The 13700-nt window shown below is 37.3% G+C and overlaps 1 protein-coding gene across 1 annotated transcript in view; it reads right to left on the bottom strand.

The window, feature by feature from the left end:
• Window positions 1–13700, bottom strand: part of si:ch211-214p13.3 (nectin-3-like protein) — a 37823-nt gene that overhangs the window by 23633 nt on the left and 490 nt on the right. The gene's annotated exons all lie outside the window — the stretch shown is intronic.

The raw sequence follows: 13700 nt of genomic DNA, 5'->3' as shown, positions 1-13700 counted from the left end.
TCAGCGTGCCATTAGCAGATGTTTGCATTTACATATGCAGGTAAAAAATATAGTTATGCAAGAATTCCTCAGGGATACAAACATTCGGCTCACATATTTAATCAAGTGCTAAAGGCCGATTTAGAAGATCTTGCAATCGACAGTACGCTAATACAGTACATGGATGATTTACTCGTTTCTGCATGTACACTAGAACAATGTCACAGAGATTCAATCAAAGTTTTAACAAAATTGGCTCAAGGAGGACACAAAGTGTCCAAAAACAAAATACAGTATTGTCAACCTCAAGTTGAATACTTAGGAAGATTGATTGCATTTGGCACTCGAGCTATAGCTCCGACTCAATTAGAAGGCATAAGTAAAACGCCAATGCCTCAAACAGTAGGACAAATGATGACTTTTCTAGGAATGACTGGCTTTAGTTCAGACTGGATAGAAGACTATGCAGTAAAAACAGGACCATTGAGAGAAATGATGAAACAGGCAGGAATTCAGCATCTAAGCAATCCTTTAATATGGAATACAGATGCACTACTGGCATTTGAAACGATGAAAAAAGAATTACAACAGGCACCTGCGCTAGGAACAGCCAATTATAATAAAATGTTTCATCTGTATGTGACCAATAGAGCTGATGGTTATGCATCAGCTGTACTGATGCAAGAGACTTGCAGTGGGAGGAAAAAGCAGCCAATAGCTTATTACAGCACAAAGCTAGATAATGTAGCTCAAGGATATCCTCCATGTTACCAACAGGGCCTAGCGGCAGTATATTATGCTTATGAAAAAGCATCCACAATAACTATGGGGTACCCAGTAACCATTTACACTCATCACAAAACTGTAGAATTATTAGAACAAGGAAAATTTGTTCTAACTCAGGCTCGAATTTTGGCCTACTCCTCATTACTTACGTATCCAGACGTAACTATTAAGCGATGTCATACAGTCAATCCAGCAGACTTGATCCCTTTGTCTTTTGAAGGAAAACCTCATGATTGTGTGAATGAGTCATTGGCATTTACCAGATTACGACCAGATCTTGAGTCAACACCCATTCCTGAAGCAGAAGTCACTTACTTTGTAGATGGATCTAGCTTTAGAGACCATGAAGGAAATCATACAGGATATTCAGTAGTGAAGAAGGACAAGAAAGAATTTGTACCAGTAATATCACAGCATTGTGTACAACCTTGTTCTGCTCAATTAGCTGAATTAAAAGCTCTTACAGCTGCATGTCAGTTAGCACAAGGACAAACTGCTAACATTTTCACCGATTCAGCATATGCTCATGGTGTATGTCACCTGTTTGGTGCAGTGTGGAAACAAAGAGGTTTCAAAAAGAGTGATGGGACTCCCATCCAACATGGTGAGCAAATAGGGCAATTAATTTCTGCTATGATGCTACCAAAAAGATTAGCAATAATCAAATGTCAAGCACACAAAAAAGGAAATGATTATGTCATTAAAGGAAACAATGCAGCAGATTTACAGGCAAAAAAGGCTTCAGGATGTCAAATAGCAGTATTAGCACCTGTAGTACTTATAGAACCTCAACCTCAATTGGATGATATAATTCGAATTCAGCAACAAGCAGGCCCCTATGAGCAGTCTATGTGGCACCAGAGGGGCCAAAAAGACTCACAAGAGATCTGGCGCACACGAAGGACACATGGTTGCACCAATTTCACTTTTGAATATTCTTATTGCAGATGCGCATGGGTTTGACCATTGCGCAAGGGGGGAAGTAGTAAGAAAAATTAAAAAGCAAGGATATTGGTCTCCTTATTTGTATGCAACGGTAGATGAATTCTTGTCTACATGTGAAATTTGTGCAAAGTACAATGTGAGAAAAGGGATAACGACACCAATAGGGCATATACCAGTGCCTGAAGGGCCCTTTAAACATCTGGTCATGGACTACGTGGACATGATAAAGCGAGTACAAGGTAAAAAATACATGCTGGTGATTGTTGACAGATTTAGCAAATGGGTGGAGGCAGTGCCGTCAGCAGATCTAGGAGCAGGGACAGTAATCAAATTTCTAACAAGAGAAGTAATTCCTAGATTTGGGATACCATCAGAAATAAGTTCAGATAACGGTTCGGCATTCATACAAAAAACTGTAAAACAAGTGTTGCAACAATTAAGAATAAAACAAAGACTAGGTTGCATTTACCATCCTCAAAGTCAAGGACAGGTAGAGAAATTGAATGGAATTATCAAGGCCAAAATAAACAAAATATGTGAAAGTACTAAACTTAATTGGATTGATGCTTTACCTCTAGCACTAATGAGCTATCGCATGCAAACTAACCGAACCACGCACTTAACACCGCATGAAATGCTTACGGGTCGACCCATGCCTGTGCCATATTGTAGAGGTCCCTACAAAGGACCGCCTCTAGAGCAGTTACAAATGGAACTTCGTTCATATATGAAGAAACTAACTGCCATACACAAAGCTATCTATTCACAGGAAAAAAGAAAAGAGCCCAGAGAGGAAACGGAGACAACGTGTCCAGTTGTTCCAGGTGACCAAGTATATCTGAGGGTGTTCCGGAGAAAATGGAATGAGCCGAGGAGAGAGGGCCCGTACACAGTGGTGAGAGCTACTCCAACTGCAGTCCAAGTGGAGGGAAGCACAACGTGGTATCATCTAAACCACTGCACGAGAGTTCCCAAGAAAAAGACTGAAAGGGAGGAAAACAGACAGACAGACTGTGCAGCAGAAAGTGACAAGGAGGAACCTGAAACGCAGGGTGAAGTGCAAACGAACGATAGCACAGAAAATGATTCACCAGGAGCTCCAGTCTTCCTGTCAGAGGAACAGGAGAGGGAAGAGGACAAATCCGATAATGTGTCTGAAGACCATCTTATGCCTAATGTACTTAATAATGCAACTCCAAGCTCAACCAATAGAAAGCAACCAGACTTCCCTTCAATTAACTTTTAAACCTTTGGATAACAGTGGTAAAGATATCAACTCGACAGAGCTAATGCTAATCAAAAATCATATAGACACAGATTATGAGATGCAGGGGGATGAAGAAGTTAGTCAAAATGATGAATTATGGGAAACAGCTCAAAATAATGAATGGTATCAATGGGCAGCTTTTACTGCAAGAGAAACAAAGAAAGAAAATTGCTTGCTATGCTCCAAATCTCCGTTAAGCAAAGTAATAGCCGTACCAAATCCATATGACTACCAAAAATGTGCCGAATTTGGGAGAAACTTTTGTCATTTGACAGATTTCACTAGACCATATTGTATTGCTGAATGTCTAGGATTTTTTAGGAAATTCTAAATTAACAAGTCATTTTTTTAGACCACTCTGGGGATCTTGGTGTCAATATTCGGACATCGGCCAATATATAAAAATTGAAAAAAGGAAAGTAGAGATTCCAAAATGGTATGGCATAGATTATAAACAAGAATATGAGTGCTTCCATAAACCGAAAGGAACACAAGATGTAGGCAAGTTCAAGGGCAAATGTGCTATAGTTTGGTATATAGACAAGAAAAATTCTTGGAAGTCTGGACTTCCTGTTAGAGCTCCAGAACTTTTAGCACTTGGAAAAAAGAAAAGGAATAAAATAACACCTCAAGAATGTGAAAATCAAACTATTGCCTTGCCTTCTATAGAAATTTATGAAGATCAATCACTAATAATAGCAGATTTCTTTTGGATCTGTGGAGGTGAGACATTGTTGCCTTCTTTACCGGTAGGATGGAAAGGTATGTGCGTAAGAGTAAGATTACTGCAAGAACTCAACATGGCACAATGGGGAACAGAACAAAGCGAAAGCAAGGAAGACAACAGAATCAAAAGAGGTTACGAGCCGGACCCCAAGGTATATTTAGATGCAATTGGACAACCGAGAGGGATTCCTAACAAATTTAAGGCAAGAGATGAAGTGAAAGCAGGTTTTGAATCAATATTTGTTTGGATCACACCTAACAAAAATGTAGAGTGGATTAATTACATTTATTATAACCAACAAAGATTCATTAATTACACTGACGATGCGTTGACCCTATTAGGAGAACAAGTGCACGCGACAAGTAGAATGACATGGCAAAACAGACAGGCCCTGAATTGGCTTTTAGCTGATAAGGGAGGAGTCTGTATCATGTTTGGAGATCAATGCTGCACTTTCATACCCAATAATACTGTCCCTGGGGGAGCTTTTAGTGAAGTGATGATTAAAATAAAGAAATTAAGAGCTGAAGTTACAGCAAATGCAGGAAGGGACCAACGGATATGGGATTGGTTTGATTTGAAATTTGGAGCATGGGGAGCATGGATTGCTAAACTGGGAATGTTTATAGGAGCTGCTATATTAATGGGAGGATTATTATTTTGCTGTGTATTACCAGTACTGAGAACATTGGTCGTCAATGCTACTGTTAAACAAATGGGAATGATAAAAGTCCCAAACAACCAACGAATAATCACAGAAAGGAACTTGGATGAGTATTATGAAGGATTGCTAAACAAGCTGATCTCAAATGAACAAACTTTGGAGGACAGTTCCAGCGACTCTGATGACTATGAAGAAGAGGTGTAAAGAAGAGCCGAATTCTGGGTGTAAGAACTAGCACAACCTATGCCCATAGATGGCCCTCTACGATGCGCAAGGCATCTGGGCTGAAGATCAACGGATCCAAACTATTTTTCTTGGGATATTCAATGTATTATATTTTGATTGTATTTTTATGTTTTAATATACATAACTGACAGCCACAGGCAAGCGCTGAACCAAATACACGCTCATGCTTATAACATTGTTTTCTATATGATAAAAAGGGAAAGGAGACAGAATCTTTTACTCTCTCTTAGTCAAGTGAAGAGAGAGACGTTTGGTTCTGATTTTCCTCCAGAGTGCTGCTGCATCATCTAGTCATTGATGATAAGACTGTGTGACTTATTTAGTCACTAGATAGTGTTAACTGAAAGGACTGAATTATGAAGTAGCACTCTGGGTAGACATAAGCAATTGTGAGACTTAATAAAGTCTCAAAGGGAGGAATGAAGAAGATTTTTGCTGTTAAAGATCTGAATTAATCAAGGTGAATCTTGCCATTTATATATCCTTTTTAATCCTCTATTATGTTCTAAAGGCCTCTGTGTTAAAAGTGCCTAAAATGTATAAACAGGAAACATCTGGAAAAATATAGGGGAGCTTTTTCCTTTACCATAACAAGTCTAGGAAGTCTCAGCTCCCAAGGAAGAGATAGGTTTGCAAACGCAAGCGAAAAGTAGAAGTGTATGCATGAGAGGGGCTTCTAATGTAAAGGGAACCCGCCTTAAAAAACTGGTGTATATATACTAAAGCCCAGAGACAATCGGGAGACTTTTCTGCAGAAAGGATCTCGACTTTATTCTCGCTGTATAGATAATAAAGTCTTTTCTTCTGGAATCAAACTTCAAGACTGTGCGTAATTCTTCAGAAAGAGACGGAAGACACTACAGGTGTTAATTTTCTGCATGCAGTTTCATACATCGTTGTGTAATTAAGGCTTTTAAACGTGATTTTTGCTGGTGGGGAGTTATTTAATAGACTTGGATTTATTGCAAAGGATGCTGATGGACCTAAGTGAGAATGAAAAGTTTAAAATAAGTGAGCAGTTTTCAGTTCAGAATTATGCTAGACTAAATTTCCAAAAATGTATTATATAGGGCACTACTATTTTACAGAAGTAATCACAGTAAATCCAGTGTTTCCCCTACCATTATTGAAAGTCAAGTTAATTTTATTTTCTCTATAGCGCCAGACCACAAAAGAAGTCATTCAAATGTTACCTTCCCTATAGAACAGGTCTATACCTTGTTGTTTTATTAAACAAACAAAATAGCCTTATGTTATTTATCTTATTTACACGGCGGCATGTCATTTCTGTCTCTACGTTACATGGTCGCGCTCTCTGCACAGCGGAGTTCCGCCCCGGTTCGCGCACACACACACACACACACACACGCGCGCGCGTGCGCGCACAAAAGTAAGCGCACACACAAGTGAGCACACTCTCACTCCTATTTGTAAATATTAAGCCGCAAAACGACTATTTAAATATGACTTCTGCGTATCTCTGTGTTAATGTATGGCGCAGACGCGCGGGTTTTGTTTACTCATACAGAAGCCCGCGTGACGCTTGAGGTGATATTAACGTCTGTCGTCTCACTAATTGAGGACATAAATACATGAACAACATCTCCAGTACTGCTCTGAGAGTCACTTCATGAGCATTTGACCGTTTCATTTGAGAAAAACTATCCTCATCATATACACACAGAAATGTAAAGGTATTCACGGCAACCCGTCAAAATAAAAGTTCGGTTTCACATGAAGACATTGGGCAGAACGTAATAGACTACTACCAGTGGTGTAGTGGTGCCTAGAGAAGCGGGTATACTCTTAATTCATGCCCCAATTTTTTATTTTTTTTAAACGGCCCTGCAAAGGATGAACGACCTGTGTCATAAACAGTGACATGTAAAACTAGTCTTGCAATTTTAGTTCACTCCAAAATGGGCCAGTAATATTTGCACACTGTCACTTAACTTCTGCTGCTTGAGTAAGGATCATTATAAAAATAATATTATCCACAGAGGAGGTGCAGATTTTGCAATAAATAATTAACTGCAGCAACTGACATTTTGTCAGAACCTCTAGTAAATTGCATGTTATTTTGTTTAGTTGTCTGTTCAGAATTGTGGGAGAATTGTGATCTCTATTTGAAACAAACAATTTTTTTGATTTTGACAGAAGTGAGGGGACAGAAATGTCTAATATAATAACTTTTTTTGTATAATTGACAGGTTTTATAACGATCATTATTATTATTATTATTATTATTAATTATTAGGCTACCTCTTGCTTTTAATTGGCTGAGAAATCAAATACACAGCTGGACAATAAGCAATAATTTATAATATTTTTCCTGTATTTTCCTAATGACAATTTTATGATTTGTTTAGCCTATATACTACATTTCCCCCCATTTTTATCACAGAATAAGGCAGAATATATTTTATAGCCTAGTATCTATTGGCAAGTGTAATAAATGCTATCAATTAGCCTACTTAGCACTGCATTATTCAGAATCAGATGCTTTTTATTACCTGGAGATTGAAAACACACATAAACCATACTGTCGCAATCATGTGTTTACTGTCTTCATGTTTCTATTTATTCAGCTTAGCCACAGTAGACATAGATTTGGCTACAGCGATAGCTGGATTCTTGCACGTCGTGACTCGTGAGTTACTTCTATGAGGCCGTTTTGGACTTTCTGCGCGAGAGCGCCATCCTATAAATGAAACATACACTGCATGAGAGTGTTTACGTCTTTACTGGATGTTTTTAGAGAATATTTGCATTTATTCACATGCGATTGGATTAGTTACTCATATGCTGGACTGTCATGATTTGGCTAGTGCAGGACACTACTGAATGATGCGCATCAGAGGGGATTTAGAAGTAGGCATACGGAATGCCGACTGATAAAGAAGTGGGTATACGCCGTATACCTGCGTATACCCTCCACTACACCACTGACTACTACTACTAAAACTATTAAAACCTTATCTTTAAGGAATAATCATACAATGTCTTCAATGTTATTATCAATATTAGATTCCCTTTATTTTCCAAAAAATAAGATTTGTTTAATGTTTATTCATTAAAATATAAATTAAAGGAATGTTTTTATGTCGGGGAAAAAACGCTGTACATTATTACTGTATTTTATACAGTGGTATGCCAAAGTTTGGGCACCCCTGTAAATTTTCACGATTTTCCTTTATAAATCATTGGTTGTCTGGATAAGAAATTTCAGTTAAATATATCATATAGGAGACAAACACAGTGATATTTGAGAAGTGAAATAAAGTTTATATGATTTATGGAAAGTGTGCAAGAATTATTTAAACAAAATTAGGCATGTGCATAAATTTAGGCACCCTTGTCATTTTATTGATTTCAATACCTTTAGCACTGATTATTAGAACTCAAAATTGGTTTGGTAACCTCAGTGACCCTTGACCTCCATACACAGGTGAATCCAATCATGAGAAAGTATTTAAAGGAGGCCAATTGTAAGTGTTTCTCCTCTTTGCATCTTCTCTAAAGAGTGTCAACATGGGAGCCTCAAAACAACTCTCAGATGACCTGAAAACAATGATTGTTGAACATCATGGTTTAGGGGAAGGATACAGAAAGCTGTCTCAGAGATTTAAGCTCTCAGTTTCAACTGTGAGGAACATTGTGAGGAATTGGAAGATCAGAGGCACAGTTCTAGTTAAGGCCCGAAGTGGCAGACCAAGAAAAATCTCAGATAAGCAGAGGCGCAGGATGGTGAGAACAGTCACAGTCAAGCCACAGACCAGCTCCAAAGACCTACAACATCATCTTGCTGCAGATGGTGTCACTGTGCATTGTTCAACTATTCAGCGCACTTTACACAAGGAGATGCTGTATGGACGAGTAATGCGGAAAAAGCCTTTTCTCTGCACACGCCACAAACGGTGTCGCTTGAGGTATGCTAAAGCACATTTGGACAAGCCAGCTTCATTTTGGAATAAGGTGCTGTGGACTGATGAAACTTATTGATGAGTTATTTGGGCAAAACAAGGGGCGTTATGCATGGCGGAAAAACAACACAGCATTCCAAGAAAAACACTTGCTACCTACAGTAAAATTTGGTGGCGGTTCCATCATGCTGTGGGGCTGTGTGGCCAGTGCAGGGACTGGGAATCTTGTTAAAGTTGAGGGTCGCATGGATTCCACTCAATATCAGCAAATTCTGGAGAACAATGTCCAGGAATCAGTGACAAAGTTGAAGTTGCGCCGGGGCTGGATCTTTCAACAAGACAACGACCCTAAACACTGCTCAAAATCTACTAAGGCATTCATGCAGAGGAACAAGTACAACGTTCTGGAATGGCCATCTCAGTCCCCAGACCTGAATATTATTGAAAATTTGTGGTGTGATTTTAAAGCGGGCTGTCCATGCTCGGAAACCATCAAACGTGACTGAACTGGAGATGTTTTGTAAAGAAGAATTGTCCAAAATACCTTCTGCCAGAATCCAGACTCTAATTGGAAGCTATAGAAAGCGTTTAGAGGCTGTTATTTCTGAAAAAGGAGGATGCACAAAATATTGAGTTAATTTTTCTTTTGTGGTGCCTAAATTTATGCACATGCCTAATTTTGTTTAAATAATTCTTGCACACTTTCCATAAATCATATAAACTTTATTTCACTTCTCAAATATCACTGTGTTTGTCTCCTATATGATATATTTAACTGAAATTTCTTATCCAGACAACCAATGATTTGTAAAGGAAAATCATGAAAATTTACAGGGGTGCCCAAACTTGGGCATACCACTGTACTTAAACGTCTTAGCAACTATAGAAGTGCCAGTTCCCAAGTATGATTACATTACATTTTGTTGGTGCAATCTATAGATTGCTCCTGCGGACTATATCCAGCCTCTTATGAAGACTTCATATGACCCAGCACCTGTGAAGAGATGACGCCAGCCCTTGAGAGGATTTCAGATGAAGCTGACTCTGAATAAACATACAAAACTGCTCAATTTTCCTTGCATTGTAATGATAACATCATGTAACCATTGCTTTAATTTGTTCATTGTTTCTGTATACGTTTCATTGTTTCTGAATAGCCTACATGACATTACTTATAACTGCATGATTTGTATAGCCTAATTTTAGAACATTTCTGCCATATGAACATTACTTTGACACCCTTACACCTTTTAACAGAACTTTTATTTGTAATATAGAAACATCCATTTTCTGTAAAGCTGCTTTGAAACTATGTGTATAATAAAAAGTGCTATACAAATAAATGTGATTTATTTAATTATATGTATAGTTTATTATAAATGTATAAATAGATTGCTGTAAATAAGAGCATAACAAAAGTCAACATACATAAAATATATGATTAAATGTGTAAAAATGTTTTAAATTTGAATATACTACAAATATATTTTTATATATTAATAACTGAGGGGTGCACAAGAATCAAAAGCATTAAACAAGATTAATTTTCACTTAAACTTAAAATATCTTTTCTTATTTGGAATGCATTTTCTAAGAACAAACTTAATATTTACCACGAGATTAGTAATACGACAATGAACATTTAGATGTGATTGCACTTGACTACAACATACAAGTTGTAAGAACGCACACACACACATACAGTGGGTACAGAAAGTATTCAGACCCCCTTAAATTTTTCACTCTTTGTTATATTGCAGCCATTTACTAAAATCATTTAAGTTCATTTTTTTTCCTCATTAATGTACACACAGCACCCCATATTGACAGAAAAACACAGAATTGTTGACATTTTTGCAGATTTATTAAAAAAGAAAAACTGAAATATCACGTGGTCCTAAGTATTCAAACGTGCAGTGCTCAAAAAAGGTTCTCTCCACCCGCCAAACATTCGAATTTCCGTATAGGCGGGATTTATTTTAATGCTATTCTAATGGACGCTTTGTGATATCACAAATACAGGAAAACAATTTTGTAGTCCAAACGAGCCGTTCATTGTAGTTCTTGAAAATGTTTTTTTTTTTTTTAACAAAATATCTCCCTTTGGAGTGGACTTTGCGATTTGTAACTTTGTAGATCTTTTTAAGGCCAAACATACACACTAACTAAAATTCAAAAAGTGAAAAAGCATAATAGGACCCCTTTAAATGATGTGCCATTATATAATTGAGGGTAAGCAGTTCACTAAAAAAACTAAAAGCCTTGTTGGTGCAGATCTAACGAGCCTTCGAAAAACTTTTCAACATGTTACTAATGTTCCATTACTAATGTTCCATGAACAGCTGGGCAAGGATAAATGCAGATACAACAGAGTTTCCTTAAGGTAAATAAGACATTTTCTTGTCGGAAAATAAGATTGAAAAATTATACTCCATTTAGTAATAGAGTGTCGTATATTACAAGGCTATAGTGATAGTGAATAGTGATATGGCAGACATATACAATTAGCCTAAATTAAATCAGAATAGTATAGCCTACGTATTTGACTCACAGAAATTAAAGTTAAGTAGCCTCTGTTTGCTTAGGCTACTTATCTAAACTGAATCTGTCATCAGATTACTTTTCAGATTTATTTACCCATGCCGTGTTATAAATAAAAGTTTCTGCATTTCTACCAATGTTGTTATAATCCACGCTATTTCTGCAAATATTTGAATTATCAGACATGCTCTAAAGTGGTAAATCGTTTCTGTTCCACTGCTGAGAAGAAAAAAAAGTTGTAGTAATAAAGGGACGGGAAAACATGTCATAACACGTGCCATAACAGGCACCTCATCCACTGTAATGGAGTAGGCTAAAGAAACTCCGTCACCTTAAAAGTCTTAAAGTAAAAGTCAATCAATCAATCAATCAATCACCACATGACAGCTGAGAATGAACTAAACCAATGCTTCCTTCACGTTTCCCCTCAGCCAGAGCTGGCAAACTAGTCTGTTAGATATTAATCAGTCAAACCCCTCTCTTTATCTACACATAAACAGCTGGGCAGGGATAATTGTTTAATTCCTTAAGGAAAATAAGACGTTTTCTGGTCGCAAAATATGAGAATGAAAAATAATGTAGGCCTAGCCAATATGTGTCATGTATTAAAAGGTATTGTCATGATAATAGTGTCTTCTGTGACTGAGAATGATTGAGAACGCAGTAGCCCCAGGTTGCTTGGGCTATTTAAATCTTAGGCTATTTAAAGTATCAAGCTATTGCTCTGTCATCAGAGTATCACTTACCCATGTCTTGTTATGAATAAAAGTTCCTGCATTTCTATCAGTGTTTACCAGTTTTAAACCACGATGGCAAATTAATAGATTATCAAACATGTTAAAGAGGTAAATCGCTTACCTTCCGTCCCGCTGCTGAGAAGAAAATAAAGCACAGTTATCGTTATGAAGTGACGGGAAACCATGTCTATTACAGGCACCTTATCCGCGGTCAGTGAGTGAAGCAACTACTGTCAAATTCAAAAGTTGTTGTGATCTCAGGACGTGAACCCGTAGCAGATGCTTGTAATCAACGCCCAAAAGATTGGAGTCTCTCAGATAAGATAAACTCAGACGCGCGCAGCGTGGTTACTCAAAATCAACTAAACCGAAACCTCCTTCACGTTTTCTCTCAATAAGAGCCGGGCAAACTAGTTAAGTAGGTAAACACTGTGCTTAATTAAGCTTTAAAATAATGTCTTTCAGTATAAACAAACAGAAATTATAATTTTGTAGCAGGCTTAATTTGGTGATACACTACTGGGACTTTCGATGTACTCGAAGTCCTCCTCTGTTGTCTGTTTCCATTTGTTCCTTCAGCGAGCAGTGTTTTTGTGCTGCAGTGTTGTAGAGTAAATTGTGGTTGCTCTTATGTTGTACTCAATGTTTTTGAGTTTATATATATATATATATATATATATATAGCCTATTATTTTTGGAGAAGATTCATTGGTCCAGTCTCCAATTTGCCCGATGGCTTGTTGACCATCATGGTCTCCTAATTATGCTCACAACGTCTAATTATAGCTTCATCACTCTCCACCAGTAAGCTGGTGTGTGTGATTCTGGCGCACTATAGCTGCCGTCGCATCACCCGATTCCAGGCGGATGCTGCACACTGGTGGTGGTTGAGGAGATTTCAATTTAAAGAGCGATTTGAGTCTGGAGAAAAGTAATATATAAATGTAATTGATTATTTTTATATAAATATTATTATTGTTGTTATAATATCCTTTAATTCTTGTCACTTCTTGAAGCACATTACATTTTTTCATTTTCTTTCTTTCGATGTGTAACTAAAATAAGATAAATCAATGTCACAGATAAAGAACAAACTTCAAAGCTACAGGTTAGAGTAGAGAGTGTTTTCACATTTGAATGTATTGTTATTTATGATTTACAATGATTAGCCACAAACAGAACCACTGACAGGTGAAGAGAATAAAATTGTATATATTGTTACAATGGCCCCTGTCAGGGGGTGGGATATATTGGGCAGCAAGTGAACAGTCAGTTATTCAATATCACGTGTTGAAAGCAGGTAAAATGGGCAAGCAAAAAGATCTGAGTGACTCAAATAGCAATGGCTTGAAGACTGGGTCAGAGTATCTCCAAAAAGGCAATTGTGAGGTTTTCTTGGTATGTGGTTAGTACAGACCAGAAGTGATGCATGGAACGACAACCAGTGGTCAACTGAGGGGATTTTTTGGCCCTTGGAAAGGTTTTTTTGAGATGCATATATAGTGTGACTATAGTGTAATTGCATTGTATTCAGCACAAACTGTGCTACAATATGTAAAATATATAAAACATAATGTAAGATAATGTAAAATATGTACTTGCTTGTATTTTTAAGAAAATAATGTTAATGTGTGATTTAAAAAGGCACTGAAATAAGGCCAGGAACCACATACTTTACATATGTCCACAACACTTGAATACAGGATTTTGTCAGCTAGAGTTTTTGTTATAATATGATGTGAAAATCATCCTGCCCACTCATTCGGATAAAACAATATATTGAAGTAACTTTTGTGAGAAACTTTTTTTCTTAGAAAGGCCATATGTGAGGAAGTGTCTATGGATATAATTAAATATTGGTGTGATTCACACCTGAGACTGAGAG

Source organism: Onychostoma macrolepis, chromosome 09, assembly GCF_012432095.1.
Source record: "Onychostoma macrolepis isolate SWU-2019 chromosome 09, ASM1243209v1, whole genome shotgun sequence".
In the NCBI taxonomy this organism is placed as follows: Eukaryota; Metazoa; Chordata; class Actinopteri; order Cypriniformes; family Cyprinidae; genus Onychostoma; species Onychostoma macrolepis.
The sequence above is the reverse complement of the archived record's forward strand: the minus strand, read 5'-3'. Positions and strand labels throughout refer to the sequence as shown.